We start from the raw sequence: 16,878 nt of genomic DNA, 5'->3' as shown, positions 1-16,878 counted from the left end.
CTTGAACTATTGGCACAGGTTTGGAGTTGCTACAGAAAGAGAGAGATTACAGAGGATTTCAAAGATAATTTTGATAACACTCTATGGTGGGAAAGTGAAGGGTTGTAAAGTGACTAGCTGAAAATGCATAACACACCGCATGGAGCAACGCTAACCATTGCAGAAATATACATGAACGTAACTAAGAATAGAGTGTCATGCACAGCAAACAGAGTCACAATGAACAAGTACATGCCTGTACTTGTAGTAGTGAAATGATTAAACAAATCCTTGAGGCAGGATGTGCCTTCCATACAAAGACTGTTACCGACTTGGCTAAAAGTAGAAACTTGAAGAAGAAAAAAAGAACAAAGATAAAGCATAGTTGCAAGCAAGCGTAATGCCGGCACTCGCGGCAACAAATTCTCGATTCGGAAAGCTCAGGCAAGCTTTCACCCTCTCCTGCGCCAGGTGGAAACACTGTGCTTCTGATGATGCATCTGTTAGGCATAGCAACACACAATGAAGAAACAACTCAATGGATTAGACCTGGCAGCCCATGGAATTCAGTTGGGGTTTTTTAATACCATTGTTTTCAAGAGTGCGCGTGCAAACTGTAAGTCTACAAATGTTCTGCCCATTCGAATTTCGGCCTCCGAGGGCTAAAACACATATCGGCCGCATTAAACTTTTGGCATGTACTGCTGCTGCCTGTATACCCTGTCACACTGAACCTTGCAAACCAAGTTTCGACTACAAAAAATTGGGCTAAATATGACCAGGACGAAAATAAATCAAACTCGCCGAATATTTGTTAATTAACAGTACTATGCTACAAGTGCTCTTCCAAGGCTTTGGTGCAGTTTGAACACTTCAACCACAGTTTGAAAGAACATTGATGATGCACTTGGATCCATCCAGAACTCTCATGATAGTCAACACATCCATGCTTTCGAAATCCACTTTGGCGTTCTGTTGCCATGTTGAAGAAATTTGCATGCAAGGCCTCGTGCATTTCCATGATATGTCTATTTTTTTTAAACTTCTGGGTGGTACTGGGGCTGTGGCGGTTCAGTCACTTCGTCGTGCATGCTGCCGCACCGTCTTCTGTCCACTGGGTACACACTTTCTGTACTTGTCTCTGTTGGGGCAGTGTCGTATTTCGCCATCTGCAATCTTGGCCTCCTCTCCAGGCCGGGACCTAGCGTAGCACAATTCGCACCACTTTTGCTTCCAAACTCCGCACTTTTCTCTCGCGCCTCACTGATATATACCCAGGTATCGTCCTGTCTCGGTGTAATTCCTCTAGTTGTCAATTGAAAGTAACTACTTCTGAAGTAGAAATGTACTCTCTCGTCCCGAACTGTTGGCTTGTAATTGGTGTGGTTGGCAAGAGAAAAACAGCTCCTCAAAACTCTTGAGGACAGGTGAGCTCACCTACTTATCCACGGGTGGGCTACAACCCAAAACACTGTGTCATGCATGAACATCATCGATGATAGCGGATGGCCTCTAATCGTGCCAGTATAGCTTCTCCACGAGTCAGTAAGGGATGAGAACATCACAGCTAAAGAAGGGCACAAATTACCTTGACGGCCTGCTCTTTTACGATACGTTTGTGGAAAGTCCAGAATTGATCCAATCAGGACATCCACAGGGTCCTGCAGTGTTCCACAAGCGTGCATGTACGCATGCACACGCACACACACACCCACACACACACACACACTCACACACACACACACACACACACACACACACACACACACACACACACACTCACACACCCGCACCCACCCACACACCCACACACACACACACACACACACACACACATACACACACACACACACACACACACATACCGTAAAGTACCGCGAGAGCACCCCACCTTGATTTTACAGCCAATGGAATGAACAAAAGGTACAGAGTGCTACTAAGTTTGTAGGGTTTGAGAACCAAGAGGTGTCCTAAGGTCAAACTTCGTATGTTATTGCGTGGAACTCGCATCCGCTCAAACTTAAAGGGGAAGTTAAGGCAAAAATTAAAATTTCATCAGTTGTAGTCTTCGGGGTGCTGAGTCGAATGGTCGTGGTCCGAGGAAGCTGAGACGCTCCCTTCCTACTTGAATCCCAATCGAACTCGCGCACTTTCACCGAAACTGGGTGACTGCGCCCTACTAGATGGGGATTTGTATGCAAAATGTCACTAAAAGCGCCATTTCGTTCTTATAAAAGCACGGATGACCACGATTGGCCCATATGTTGTAGTCTTTTGGACGCTGCGTCGACTGGTTTTGGTCCGAAAAGGCTGCGAAGCAGCGTTCCTCCTTTATTCCCAATCGAACATGGTTGAACAAGCGGTCACGTGCTCCTGCGTACGCCAGTCACCTGGTCACCGTGCCTGCAGGGTACAACTTACTAGCCTGTTTGACCTTTTTTGGGTGCAGTCCTGTCACTCGAGTTGAACCTTGGTGTGAAAGTTGTCGCCTGCTGGCGTGGTGACCAGGTGATTTGGGCACCCAGGAGCACGTGACCGCTTGTTCAAGCATGTTCGATTGGGAATAAAGGAGGAACGCTGCATCGCAGCCTTTTCGGACCAAATCCAGTCGACTCAGCGTCCAAAAGACTACAACATATGGGCCAATCGCGGTCATCCGTGCTTTTATAAGAACGAAATGGCGCTTTTAGTGACATTTTGCATACAAATCCCATCTAGTAGGGCGCAGTCACCCAGTTTCGGTGGAAGTGCACGAGTTCGATTGGGATTCAAGTAGGAAGGGAGCGTCTCAGCTTTCTCGGACGAAGACCATTTGACTCAGCACCCCGAAGACTACAACTGGTGAAATTTTAATTTTTGCCTTAACTTCCCCTTTAAACTGAGTACCGATTGACTGCACAACGTGCAATGTTTGGAACAATGTCCGCGTCGTATGACCTACAGACAGAACACCACATGCACAAGAGGACCAAGAAAGGATGAGATGGTGGCCCGCTCTCGCGCTACTTTACGGCATATGTGAATGCGAACACTCATCTACAAACACACATACATGCACGTGTTCTGAATGAAATCTACCCAATGAAAAGTTTGCGCTGTGCACTAGTGCACAATACACAACAAACAGTGGGTAATGCAGTGCTGTCATTATCAGAACAGCACATTGGCCAGCACTAACTTAGTGTCCAAGTAAGTAGTTAGATCACAATGAGCAACGACACTGAGAAAAGACGGAACTTCCTACATCACAGCACTATGCTGCATAGTCACATGCATACATATGTACAATACAGTGACATGAAGAACCTACCAATTCCAGACAGGCACTTTGTCCATTTACACTCCGTATGTCATCTACTCCAATCTTCCAAAATCAGCTGCTGCTTGGTGCACAGCAGACACTCAAGTCAGTCAGGATAACGGCAGTACACTCCTAGTTGCTTGCCCCGGGGCAGGTGCAAGTAGGTTGAGCCAGTCTGGAAGCCTGTAAATCACGCAGTCACCTATACCAGCACACGTGGCATACACTTGAATCCACACATCCACACACACACACACACACACATACACACACACACACACACACACACACACACACACACATACACACAGGCACACACAAACACATAGAGACGTCAGGCAGTACCATGATTGCTTGCATTGAACTCGCATAGTACATTGTAGATATACATAGTAGACATGACCTGTAGTCTGTTTGTGCCGTCGAGCACTGCGGTAACCAGGTAACAATGTCAGTGCGGCATGCAGTGTCCCCGGCCGGATCCTTGAAGTAATGAGTTTGAGGATTTTGAATTTGTTGAGAACTTTCTTGTTCTTTCCTTTGGTGGGTCTAGCTCACCCGAGCGAAGCTGCGCACTCAGCAGGCCAACCAGACAGAACATCTCCATGGAGCGAGCAGGCGGTCTCCTGGAGACAAGTTTCATCTGAACGCAGGTCAGAGATCCTGCGGATGTACCTCAATAGTAGCGATCTTAGCGCGTCACTGAATTTTGAACAAGGCTTGAGAAATTTCCCTGGTGATCATCATCTGAACCTGACTTGTCTGAGGCTCTGCAGGGCAGTTGCTGCCAGTGCCTGTAGGGCCCGCAGCCTCCATAGCAAGGGGGAACGGCCGTTGAAGTCCTAGGGAAAGCGAAACTCAGGAGGAACAAGAATCCTACTCATTGCGAATCTTCGGACACATATGGCTTCATTGCCAATATTATTGACGAACTGTTTGATCTCTGTGTATGTATGCTTTGCCAATACACAGGCTAAGGATGTCGAGTTGCGCTTGCCGCCACAAGCACGGTTTCGGCTCTGCTCCTGATAGCTTTGGCGTTTGCTATCGTCAAGTACTCCCGGATGAAGTAAGCACTAAATCAGCGAGCCCTCCACGTAGTTATTCATACAAAGTAGGAAATAATTTCCAGTCCTGTGAGCGCGAATGAGGCTCATACTCTGTATCACCATTCACATTGAATGGTGATATTGTCACATTGAATGATGCTGCCCAGTGTCACGTTTGGACAGATTGTGACAGCGGTGACGCTTTCCGACGTCATTATTTGTACTGCTGAAAGGAGAAGTGACTTTATCTGGCGACGCGGAAGAGATATGACTAGAAATAGACTCCGGGCGCAACATCGAAGTTAATAGTACGGAGAGTAACCGTACCCAAAGAACCATGACGTTCCATATTTTAGTCGAATCTGGCGTCTTAGCCTGTGTACAGCGCTAGCAGCAAGATTGTTATACTCACAATCCAGGACCCAAGTGAGCGAACAATTTTCGGTATGTGAAGTGAATCAGTGACATGCTAAGTGAAACCTGCTTGATGCATACGTGATAAGGGTGAAAGGTGTTGTCTGCAGCCAAAGGCATGTTTGCAGAACCTGCACGTTTTAGAGAGGAACATTGATTTCACGACCTCGAATCGCATGGCACGTACATGTACATGTACAACCATTTGCTTTCACTACAGAAGCCACTCCACTATAGGAATACAAGTGGTTTGCTTTGTTCCAAATCAAGCCAGGACTGATTTCAACAGAGGGTATTGCGCACTTCACGGATAAATGTTGGGTTAGCTTTTGGGCTAACTCTAGTTAGCGATAAGACCGATGCGCTGCTCTCTATCTCATGTTAGCTGCGACTGAGCTGGCTTTACACGTGCACTCAACTGCTGTGCATGCGCGCCCAAATGCACGCCCAAATCGCCTTGGGTAGCTCTTGCTGCGCTGACTTCGGCTTGCGCTTTCCTTTGCAAGTGTCACTGAGCAGCAGCCGGAATTTGTTTGCCACCCAACCACTCATTTCCACATTTTATAGGTTGGAACATCTTCCTTTAACTGGTTGCTTTGCTGCTACTATCTCTGCTTAAAATTCCATACTATTGGTCGGCTGTATGCGACACCAATCAGTAGTCATTGCACCCGATCGCGGGTACTATAGCCGCTCAAGCATGAGCGATTGCTTTGGCCGTTTGCAACGCCAATTGCTTCACCCTGGTTGGCTGTTTGCAACGTCGATCAGGAAAATTTGCACCCGATCGCGGGTACTGCTGCGGCTCAGTCATGAGCGCTCACTTTGGCTGTTTGCAACGCCAATCGCTTCACCAGTTGATCGAAACTAGCAAACTGGTGTACCCCAATTATCCTTGTACGGTGTTGTGAGAATACGTGGGTATGCATGCAGCTTTGCTCTATGACTTTCCATTGCATGTAGTCACTTGGTCTCCCATTTCCTATACACTGCTCTGATGCATTCGGGTGCAAGCGCTAATGGCTATTTCCAGGAATTTCACACCTGGCTGATTACCTTATACAAAGCCCAATAACATGCTTTGACAGTCTTCCCGTTCCTATACCACCCACAGTCCCACATTTGAGGGAAGAAATGTTAGACTTCCATTGTATATGGTTGACTACACATGTGCACAGTCGCAGTAATATGTTCTATTATAGCACAACTGTAGAATTAGGGAGAAGATCCAATCCATTCACTCAACTAATGACAATTTGTATTGGATTAAATTTTTTATTTTCTTATCATTTTTTTATCATTTTTATCATAGCAATGAAGACAATAAGCTAAATTGACATGTGGATACTTTATTCGTGCAGGGTGATCAATCATCGGCGCATTGTTTCCATCACTTGACACTGCATGAATATAGTATCCACATGTTGAAAAGCTTGTTCTCTTGATTGCCATAATTACACCAACCAGGGGAAAGTTTGATACACTTCATCCTTGCGCAGCTTCCCTTTCATATCCTTGATAAAATTCACCTTCCAAACCTGGGTGGTTGTACAAGTCATCTTGCTTTGCGTTGACGAATTGCAGTACGCACTGTGCGTATACGAAAAGTGATTGTCGTACACTCTTGATCAACATGACATCGTGTACTCGGCTTTTAGCAGTAGTTCGCATGCGCTGACCCCAAAACGCGGGAATTTCCAAGTTTCAGCCACCTTTGAAGTTGCGAGAGTTTTTCTGCGGTTTGTTTTCATTTGAGCGTTTCCACCATGGTTTCAGAAATCATTTGACCCGATTGCTGCATCAACTGCTGGATGGAGGGCAGTGCCTGCGAGCCAAGAGAATGCACCCTGCGTGATTCCCCTGGTTATTTTTCACAACAGCTTGATACACAATTCTTCACAACCAGCAAGAGAAAGAGGCCGTGGATGGATTTGTTCCTGCTTTTGCCGTAGCCATCCGCCCATACAGAGGAAACAACCGAAACTATCTTCACTTTCCTACTAGTACTAGTATTGTTCGCGAAAGTGCCCCGACCTGGTTATTCAGGCTCTTAGAATCCTATAAAATGTCTTGGTGTGCAAAAGGGAACGATACCTCCTTACCCATCGGTCCCTGACCTTTCCGAATTATTCTAATAGCAAAGTGGCAGCTCTGCCTTACTATCTTTGTTTTTGATAAAACAAAAATCGCTTTCTGTCCTGGATGTTACCAGGTGTGGGTAATGGGGTCAGCTAGAAAAATAAACATTATTTCTTGACTAAGCATTATTTCTATGAATGAACGATAATGGTGGATGTCCCGTATTTTTCCCCCATTTTTTTGCCATTCTAGCATCTCAATGAATCCGCAAAGGACGAGAACATCACAGCTAAAGCAGAGCATAAATTACCTCACGGCCTGCTCTCAATTCCTTGCTTGAAGTTTCTGGAACGGGTGGAATTGATGCAGTCATGTGATCTACCGGTTCCTGTGTACGTACAGAAACAGACACGCTTACACACATTTATACGCACATGCACACAAATCCCAAAACATACATGTACGGATTCTGAATGAAAACTAGGCCAATGAATACATTTGTGCCGTGCTCTAGTGCATAATAGACAATGCACAACAAACAGTGGATCATGCAGTGCTGTTATTATAAGAACAGTACATTGGCCAGCACTAACAGTGGATAATGCAGTGCTCTCATTATCAGAAATGCACATTGGCCAGCACTAACTTAGTGTCCAAGTTAGATCACAATGAGCAGCGACACTGTGAAAAGACAGAACTTCGCACATCATAACACTATTGTTGTGAACCCTCTGGTTCTCTTACGTATCAGGAACGAACGACCACACGGCACGAGGACAACTATTTATTCTCAACAGTATAATTCACTTCCATCGACTATAACAATAATGAATGAATAACTAACACTAAAACCACCAGGTAGTTATAGCGTGAAAATGACAGCGTATATGAGAAAAGCATACACATCCAACATACAACTACAGCGCACACAGCAAACCGCACATGGCGCCAGTAGCGTATGCCACGTCGTAAACATCAGCGGTACGGCGGAGTCGGGATACAACTGCATTGGAACGAACACAATGTCACAAGCGAGAAGGCCTTTCACTCTCGAGAACTTGTGGTTTCACAACAACTATGCCACATAGTCACATGCATATACAACACAGTGACTTGCAGAAACCTACAAATTCCTGACAGGCACTTTGTCCATACACACTCCGTTTATCATCCGCTCCAATCTTCCAAAATCAGCTGCTGCATGGTCTGCTGCAGATCCAGAAGTCAGTCAGGATAGTGGCAATACACTGCTTATTGCTTGGGCAGATGCAAGCAGGTTGAGGCAGTCTGGGAGCCTGGACATCATGCGGTCGCCTATAGCAGCACATATGACACACACAAGAGTACACACACAAACACACACACACACACACACACAGACACACACACACCCACACACACACACCCCAATACCACGTCACATGTGCATGAAAGCGCACACACATGCACACACGTACACATGCTCATGCACACACACACACACACACACACACACACACACACACACACACACACACACACACACACACACACACATACGCACACACACACACACACACACACACACACACACACACACACACACACACACACACACACACACAATATACACATGAGAGATGATTGTCTGTAAGTCTTCTACATGGTAAGGAATCATCTCGGAAAGTGAGAACCTCTTCTTTGCTTTAGGCTAGATGTCCATAAGCAGAGACTTTTGTGTCCATGGCACTCGCATGCACCCACCACGGAAAAGTCTCTTCTAAACTCAGCTGGGTTTGCTGCAACCCTTCAAATCCGCTCTGGTGTACAGAGGTGATGGTAACAGCATAGAGACGACAAGGATTTAGACCAGCAACACCAGAGGCATGGATCTTACTAGGACATTCGCAAATTGCGAAGACTCCTTGACCTCTTACATCTAACCTGAACATGGCATACTGAAAGAGTACAAACCTGAAGAATGGCAGAGCATACCAGACACTTCCATCTTGCTATCCAGAAAATGCAGGAGGATGGTGAAAACCCGACGTAAAATGACTCGATCTGACAAAGGAATGAACAAACCTTGAGATTGGGTTGTTACCTGTGGTGTTGTTACCGACGGTCATGTTGAATGGAGTTGGAATAGCACAAGGAGCTACCCCAACGGACATCAGACTCATACTCCATGCTGTTCATATCTCTTCAGAAGGTAATGGTGACCACCGGGCTGCTGGCCAGCCTGCTGAAGCCAGTAGTGCGGCACTGGGACCAACACCGACTGTAAATTATACAGCAGCCGCGGTTAGACCGGGAAACGGCTTTGGAAGAAGGTTATGGTAACGGGACTGCTGCCAAGCATAATGTGAGAGTAGCACAAGGAGCTATTCTAGGAGAGACGAGAAGGAGAAGGAACATCAAGAACATGTCCCCGAACGCCACCAAGGAAGAAGGTAATGGTGACCACCAACGGCTGCTGGCCAACCTAATGCACAAAAAGTGCGGCACTGGGGCCAGCACCGACCGGGGATGGCACACTAGCCAACCGGAAACACAGAGCGAAGGAATGAACGCCAGTGGCAACCACCAGGCTGCTGCCAAGGGTAATGTGAGAATATCCCAAGGAGTTACTCTCACGGAGGTTAAAGCTATGGACACATTGAGAATGGCACGAGCTACTCTAGGGAGAACGAGAGTAACACATAATGGAAATCCTGTAACAGGAACTATGCAGACAAATGGTGAAATATTGGATCATCATGGATAACAAAATGTCTGTCACTGTGACATTCCCAGTGACAGCGATTCTGTGTGCAGCTGTGGTGGAAACTTCCAGAAAGCACTTGTGGAAGACGGAAACATTAAGACAAATCAAAATGAAACCAAGCTCAGAATCTGGCGTCTTCGCCTGTGGCGCCAGAAACAATATTATCATCTTGACCGACAATCACCCAAGGGTAGCTCTTGCTGCGCTGACTTTGACTTTGGCTTGCGCTTTCCTTTGCAGTGTCACTGAGCAGCAGCCGGAAACTTCCAGAAAGCACTTGTGGAAGACGGAAACATTAAGACAAATCAAAATGAAACCAAGCTCAGAATCTGGCGTCTTCGCCTGTGGCGCCAGAAACAATATTGTCATCTTCTCCGACAATCACCCAAGGGTAGCTCTTGCTGCGCTGACTTTGACTTTGGCTTGCGCTTTCCTTTGCAGTGTCACTGAGCAGCAGCTGGAATTTGTTTGCCACCCAACCACCCATTCCCACATTTTATAGGTGGGAACAGCTTCCTTCAACTGGTTGCTTTGCTGCTACTATCTCTGCTTAAATTGCATACTATTGGTCGGCTGTTTGCGACGCCAATCAGTAGTCATTGCACCCGGTCGCGGGTACTATTGCCGCTCAACCATGAGCAATTGCTTTGGCCGTTTGCAACGCCAATTGCTTCACCCTGGTTGGCTGTTTGAAACGTCGATCAAGAAAATTTGCACCCGGTTGCGGGTACTGCTGCGGCTCAGTCATGAGCGATCACTTTGGCTGTTTGCAACGCCAATCGCTTCACCAGTTGATCGAAACCAGCACACTGGTGTATCCCAATTATCCTTGTGCGGTGTTGTGAGAATACGTGGGTATGCATGCAGCTTTGCTCTATGACTTTCCATTGCATGTAGTCCCTTGGCTCCCCCATTTCCTTTACACTGCTCTGATGCATTCGGGTGCAAGCGCTAATGGCTATTTCCAGGAATTTCACACCTGGCCAGTTACCTTATACAAAACCCAATAGCATGCTTTGAGAGTCTTCCCGTTCCTATACCACCCACAGTCCCACATTTGAGGGAAGAAATGTTAGACTCCCATTGTACATGGTTGACTACGCATGTGCATAGTCGCAGTGATATGTTCTATCATAGCACAACTGTAGAATTGGGGAGAAGATACAATCCATTCACTCAACTAATGACAATTTGTATTGGATTATATTTTTTTAATATATTTTCATTTTTTATAAATTTTATCATAGCAATGAAGACAATAAGCTAAATTGACATGTGGATACTTTATTCGTGCAGGGTGATCAATCATCGGCGCATTGTTTCTATCACTTGACACTGCATGAATATAGTATCCACATGTTGAAAAGCTTGTTCTCTTGATTGCCATAATTACACCAACCAGGGGAGATGGAATAGTTTGTCACTATGACATTCCCAGTCACAGCGAATTTGTGTCACCTGCGGTGCCAGGAGCCACAAACACCATTATATTTTCAATACACAGCATGGAATGTGCGTGATTCCCTACGACTGTTTGATGTGAAATCGACCAAAAAAGTCACAAGTCCCGCTGCATGCGGCTCGTACTGTCCAATTCGCGAAACGACCTCTGCATCGTTCGTATCCCAATGGGCTCAAGTTATCCAGCACAGCCCATCAACACGACAGCATGTCTCAGTTTTGTCAAGATGTTTGCAGTGAGTTTTGATCCCTGCAGCACCCACACCTGTTTATCTAAAAGTACTTCAAGTACCAATTATCCAGCTTAGGGGTCGTCCGGGGTTACCGATTGGTTTTACAAAAAGAAAAGTTTTTGTATTTCTCAGCCCCCACCCACTCACCTTTTCTGCAGGTAAAACGAATTCCAAAAAAGTATTGATGTCAATTATCACCACCCAGAAGTAACTTGGCATTCTCCATTTGCATTCAATAATTATTTTCAAAACGAATCTCCATCAAACCCACCCACCCTTAAATGAAAACCTTTCGTTTTGACAATATTATTGGTAACCTTGGACGGCCTCTTATTGCCTGAGCTCTTCTCTCAGCTCTGTTTCATACTTTTCTTTTGATTTTGCCAAGGCTAGGTATCGCCCTCACCTCTGGGGTTGCTCTCATGTTAGAGCTGCTTGCATATGGCATGAGCCCGAGTTGAATCAATAAATCAACTGCAAGCTCTGTTGTGTGTACGGGAAATCTATGAATGGGAGCATGCGGGCGGTGTAAGAAGTATCTCCATGGCAACTTAGAAATTTTGCCTAAGGATCGCTGCGCGTGAAAGTCCATGTGGCGTCTAAAAACTCACTTTAACTTCCATTTAACAGGAGAGAAGGAGGAATGGCCCATGAAAAATGGATGAAACCTAATGACTGAACTTGGCAGAAATTTTAAAAAAAGGATGGGTTTCGTGCACTGCTACCACTGATGCCAAGATTTTGAAACTCAGATGTCTAGCTCAGGATGTGATACGGGACTGTCAAGCGGACAGTAAAAACCCATTCTGCAAAGCTCTACATTTCTGGATTTCTGAAAAGCATTTTTAAACGCGCAAGGCGAGGACAGCGATCTCGTACAACCATTTGCGGGATGTGTCTACTTCGTCCCTGGACAACTAGCTATATTAGCACCTTGTTAGGTCTGATCAGCTGAGCTTAGAGTGACGAAACCAACTATGGTGGCAGTCTAGTCCTCTTTATTTCTCATTCCCTTCCCATGAGAACTCAGAGGGTGAGCCAAGGAAAAAATTGTAACATGGACAAAAGTGGGGGCACTAGTTATGCGTTCAACTCCACCAACTAAACCAGATTCAGCAGTACTTTTCAGTTTTGTGCTAGATTGTGCACGTCTGACTGTTCAAAGTCCGGTTTAGTTAGTGGACTTGATCGCATAAATTGTGCCCACACGTTTTCCATGTTAATTTAAAAGTACAATCCCTTCCCATGCATTTTCTTTTTTTCAGTTTTTGTTTGTCCATTTTGTTGTACAGTGGAACTCACTTAGTACATACCCATGGAAGCCATGCACTTGATTAGAACATACCCAGGCTGGACGTACACCTGCTTCGTACGCTCCTTTTCGTTGCACGGATTTCCTGTAATGAGCGCATACCCAAATGTGCACGGCTACGAAGACGTACAGCTCGTATATGACGGACTTCTCAGCATATCTCAACAAAGCTAGCCTGGCGCACTACGCACTATTTCGGTTCTTGCAGCTGCACACTTGACAGGTTCGCTTGACAAGCACTTCAGTATGTTGACAGTTGGGGGTAGGCTGTTTTCAGCAAGGGAATCCTGGTGTGGTGGCACTAACCATGTACATTTCTGAGAGCCGAAAATAATTTCGAGTATTATGACATACCGCGGCAAATGTATCGTATTAGTGGGGCCGCAGGAGTCAACTTTGGATAAGAAGTACCTCGGACACACTGCGTCAAAACCGACACAAGCCTCAACACTACCTTATCTACTTTCGGTGCTTTTTCTGTACTGTATGACTTGGTTCCAGTGTTCCACCTCACAGTGATTCTAGAGACTCGTCCATAACCATGTTAAAGGGCTCTGGCCCTCACAATGAATAAACACTAAGTCTTACCGGTGCCCAACGGTCATCTTGTCCACGTCATGTTCTCAACATCCACTCCGATGCGGCAATGCTTCTGTCGGTATGAGCCACAGCTGCTCTGCGAGTGCTTCATGGCACACATATCGCCAGCATGTACAGTGGGATATACCGTTACGGTAGGGTATGTGTACATGCAGCTCACAGTTCCTAAACACAACAAACACGGATGGAAAAGACAACGGTGGTTATGCTGAGTAGAAACTGGCAAGACTAACGATCCTAATGACTGTGATTTCAGTTTCTTGCTACAAATCTGAATCCAGGACACATGTATGTACAGTTGTGTGTTCCACTGTCTATGAGCATGAATACCTGAGGAATACATCATGTCATGTAGTAGTTTCATACGTGTAGATCTTGTACAGTCATGCTGTTCGCAGTGAACCAGGCGTGATGCGTGCACTTTTTTTTACAAGCAATAGGGCATTACTCTTCGGAGAATACCACCAAGCGTGATGCACCTAGTAATGAATTCCAATCTATAAGAGCCTCGTCGAATTTTACATGTTGAATTCTGCTCAATTGAGTTATATTCTTACCAGGCAGAGGTGACTTGGCCATTGAGTGGAAATCTTTTGCAGGCGTACATCTACGAGTCTTGATGAGTCTCATGCTGATGAACCAGCCAAACAGGCACCCATATCCAGAGTGATTGCCCACTGCTGGAATAGCAAGAGGGCAGATGTTGCTACACTTCTAGTTCTGAACAATGCGCCGAATAAGCCCAAGCAAGAGGGTAAACGGTGGTTTTCTACATCGCGAATACCGGTATGCTGCGTCACAACGCTCAGTCGATCGCACCTGGCCTCGAAACGCGAAGCCTCTTCCTGGCCTGGCTCTTGTAGTCTTGGCTAGGGCACTCCCAGGATCGCGGGCGCGCGGAGCACGGGGCGCAGCCTTTTCGCTGTGTCGGTTATCATGGTTATCAGGGTTATCTGGTTTGTACCGGTATATCACAATCATGATGTAGATCTACACGGCTATGATTATGACATAATCATTGAGCGCTGGTAACCGCTGAGATGCAGACGATGTCGTCGCGAAGCTATTATGCCCGTCTTCGAGAATTATTATTATTACCGGCATGCACAATGTTCTTCAGAGTTCAGTTCAGTGGTAGAGACTAGAGTCTGCTACAGTAGTTCAACGCAAACTGGTGTCGCCAGAGTGTCGCTAGTATGAGTAATTGAGTATGACCTACATGTAGTATTAGTAAACTGATCCAACTTGAGTTTAGTTCGACTGCTCCAGATGAACAGCTGTGCGAACGTGACGGTGAAGCAGCAGGGACCATTCTATTGTGCGCCCGTCATGATGACAGTTATTGTTTAGTCTTGGTGGCTACCACTAGTACCAGGTGGCATAGACAATCGCCACACGTCCAAACGTCCAAAAAAAGACAAAACACGATCGTGCATGCCATGCCCTTCATGTCTGCTGGAGGTAGTGTGTTACGATTTTGACAGCTGTAATTGACAGCAGCTTGTTCTTATCTTTGGCTTGTGATTATCAGATACTATCATAATTGGACAAGCCTGACCGGGCTTGCCTTCTTTGGTAAATGTACCCTGAGCCCAGTTCATACTCTGCAAGAAGGGAGCATTGTAAGAGAGTGGACCTTGGGCATAGCAACGTGTTCCATATGCGCTGAGTCTGGGTTCGGGAACACGCCACAGTGTGATAAACAACACAATACGACGACTGCAAGGGATGCGCACCACGAATAAATGGAGACGTGGGCAGTATGGCTCGAGTCCAAGTGTTTTCCTTCCGATTTTTCCCTTCTTGTCCCTCGGACTTTTTTATTCATTTTTATTTTTAACTATTAACACAGCCCTACTGGAAACCAGGTGGAGAACAAAAAGAAACGAGGAAAAGGATAAAACAGACCGATGGATATGTTGGCAGAATGGTTAGCGCATATTGGTCTCTCAGGGCGGGGTTTCCATGCCAGTACTCTTGATGTCCGAAGATACCATCCACTCAGAAAAAGGAAAACTTCGGGCTCTTTGCGAACATCTCGTGAAGAGCGTGAGGTGTGTCCTATTCCTGCCTATTATCGCATTCGTGTACCAGAGGAAACTGTATACCATCCACTCCCAGGATATTGCAGTTTCCTTCTGTTGGAATAACACAGGCTATGGAGTGAGAGTAGATGGCCACAGCCCTCAGACAGTGTCGACGTCTTTGGCACACGAACTCTCTAACACATAATACGCTTCCTGTCCGAATTAACTATAGGCTAACTTTACCTTTGTGTTCGCGTTCCACTCCGAATGATTGGAAACGCCATACACGTACCGGAATTCGCATTTCACGATCCACGCGAACTCATCGGCTAAGAGAACAAACAACTGATTTTTGTTACTTGAAATACAAACAGGATGAATCCTCTACATCTGGGCCGCACAAACGTCCTCTTCTCAAATCCGGTGACCCATCTGTCCCAAAGAACTATAGATCTCGCTGCTCCCAGTAGTGTCAAGGATCATGGAGGAGATCGTCCTCAAGCGGCTCTGCCAGTTTATCCACGCGGAACGTCTTCTTCCCGACAACCAGTTCGCCTTCCGTCCTCACCACGCGACAGAGGACGCTATCTCAGTGGCAGACACCAGGGAGTAGCCTTAGCCGACGGGAAAGTCTCTGATACGACCGGCTGTACGTGCGGTGTTCCACGGGGCAGTGTCTTGGGGCCTGTACCATTCTCCCTCTACACAAGGAACGTAGCGCAATGTGCGTCACCAGCGCTGGTTCTGATGTTTGCTGACGATATCATACTCTATACCAGCAGTTCTGACGTAGCTACCATCAACCGTGTCCTCTCAATCGCAGTGTCCGGAGTTGCAACATTTCTAGCAGACAAGGGGTTAATCCTCAACGCGCAGAAAACCCAGGTTCTGGGCATCTCCGCTGGAAGGCGGAACAGAATAGAGCTTGCAGTTGCATGTGGTGGCACTCCTCTGGCTCAAACCAGCCCAGCCAAATACCTCTGTATTTATCTGGATGAGCGCTTGAGCTGGGTAGGTCACGTGCCTGTAGTAGTAAAGAAGGTGTCCTACAAACTCCGAGTTTTGCGCCACATCAGAGCAGACATCAGCCACATCACCCGTGCTCCTTTACTACACAGCTCTTATCCTACCTGATCTACTCCACGCCTACTTCGCCAGCCTTTCAGCAAGCCTCAAACAGATCCTCATCAGACTGGATAAGCGCTGCACCCGCTGTGTCACAACCCAGCCCTCACGTACCCACACTATGCAGCTGTATGCCCAACTCAGCATCTGTCCGGCTGTCGAGCGGGCGGATTGTAAGTTGCGGCTTCTCATACGCCGTATTCTTCACGGCGAAGTCAGTTTGCTGCTTAAATCACGCCTGGAATACAGTTCGCTGTCCGTGCCACCAGAGGTCAGGATGTCTGCAATCTGCCCCTTTCCAACATCCGCAGTACTTCGGGATCTCACAGACCAGTTTTTGCTGTTGCTAAGTTGTGGAATCTTTTCCCCACTCTTTAAGGCCCTACCACATCCCGATTCAAGCGTCTATTGACTTTCATGCCTAATGCTAGGATGTTCCCTATCCCGAGAGATCTCTAGGCTCACTGTTTTCTTTACTCCACCTAACAAAACGGCAAGCAGTTAATATTAATTTGCTAACCGCAATCAATACGACAAGCTGAATCGCGCCGT

General features: G+C 46.4%; 1 long non-coding RNA gene across 1 annotated transcript; it reads right to left on the bottom strand.

Annotated features, from left to right (window-relative positions):
- On the bottom strand, window positions 1-14,069 carry LOC135817417 (uncharacterized). The gene is made up of 7 exons (XR_010553545.1): window positions 13,732-14,069; window positions 13,163-13,339; window positions 7,950-8,136; window positions 7,133-7,825; window positions 3,290-3,506; window positions 1,568-1,640; window positions 1-479 (listed from the first exon to the last, which is right to left on the bottom strand). It is a non-coding gene; the product is annotated as an uncharacterized LOC135817417 (long non-coding RNA).
- Between the last annotated feature and the right edge of the window lie 2,809 nt (window positions 14,070-16,878).

This window comes from Sycon ciliatum, chromosome 5, assembly GCF_964019385.1.
Source record: "Sycon ciliatum chromosome 5, ocSycCili1.1, whole genome shotgun sequence".
In the NCBI taxonomy this organism is placed as follows: Eukaryota; Metazoa; Porifera; class Calcarea; order Leucosolenida; family Sycettidae; genus Sycon; species Sycon ciliatum.
The sequence above is the reverse complement of the archived record's forward strand: the minus strand, read 5'-3'. Positions and strand labels throughout refer to the sequence as shown.